The 764-nt window shown below is 50.7% G+C and overlaps 1 protein-coding gene across 1 annotated transcript in view; it reads right to left on the bottom strand.

The window, feature by feature from the left end:
* LOC123958914 (voltage-dependent T-type calcium channel subunit alpha-1I-like) overlaps window positions 1–764 on the bottom strand; it is a 17,655-nt gene that overhangs the window by 965 nt on the left and 15,926 nt on the right. The window lies entirely within an intron of this gene.

Here is a 764-nt window from a genome sequence, read left to right as displayed (position 1 = left end):
GAGGAGGAGGAAGAAGAAGAGACGGAGGAGGGGGAGGAGGAAGAAGAAGAGGAGGGGGAGGAGGAGGAGGAGGAAGAAGAGGAGACGGAGGAGGAGGAGGAAGAAGAGGAGACGGAGGAGGAGGAAGAAGAAGAAGAGGAGACGGAGGAGGAGGAAGAAGTAGAAGAAGAGGAGACAGAGGAGGAGGAGGAAGAAGTAGAAGAAGAGGAGACAGAGGAGGAGGAAGAAGTAGAAGAAGAGGAGACAGAGGAGGAGGAAGAAGTAGAAGAAGAGGAGACAGAGGAGGAGGAGGAGGAAGAAGATGAGGAGACGGAGGAGGAGGAAGAAGAAGATGAGGAGACGGAGGAGGAGGAAGAAGAAGAAGAAGAGGAGACGGAGGAAGAAGAAGAAGAGGAGGAGGAGGAAGAAGAAGAAGAGGAGACAGAGGAGGAGGAAGAGGAGACGGAGGAGGAAGAAGAAGAAGAGGAGACGGAGGAGGAGGAAGAGGAAGAGGAGACGGAGGAGGAGGAGGAAGAAGAAGAAGAGGAGACGGAGGAAGAGGAGGAGGAGGAAGAAGAAGAAGAGGAGACGGAGGAGGAAGAAGAAGAAGAAGAAGAGCCATAATTTCCAATGAAATTAGAGCAACAATCATACACCATGTTCTGGTTCATGGAATGAGTATGAGGGAAGCAGGACTACGTGTTCAACCAAATATAAGCAGGTTCTCTGTGGCCTCCATTGTCAGGACATTCAGAGAAGAGAACAGGTAAGTGTACTATCATTTG

Source organism: Micropterus dolomieu, linkage group LG02 (assembly GCF_021292245.1).
Source record: "Micropterus dolomieu isolate WLL.071019.BEF.003 ecotype Adirondacks linkage group LG02, ASM2129224v1, whole genome shotgun sequence".
NCBI classification, from domain to species: Eukaryota; Metazoa; Chordata; class Actinopteri; order Centrarchiformes; family Centrarchidae; genus Micropterus; species Micropterus dolomieu.
This window is presented reverse-complemented; position numbering and strand designations above follow the sequence as displayed.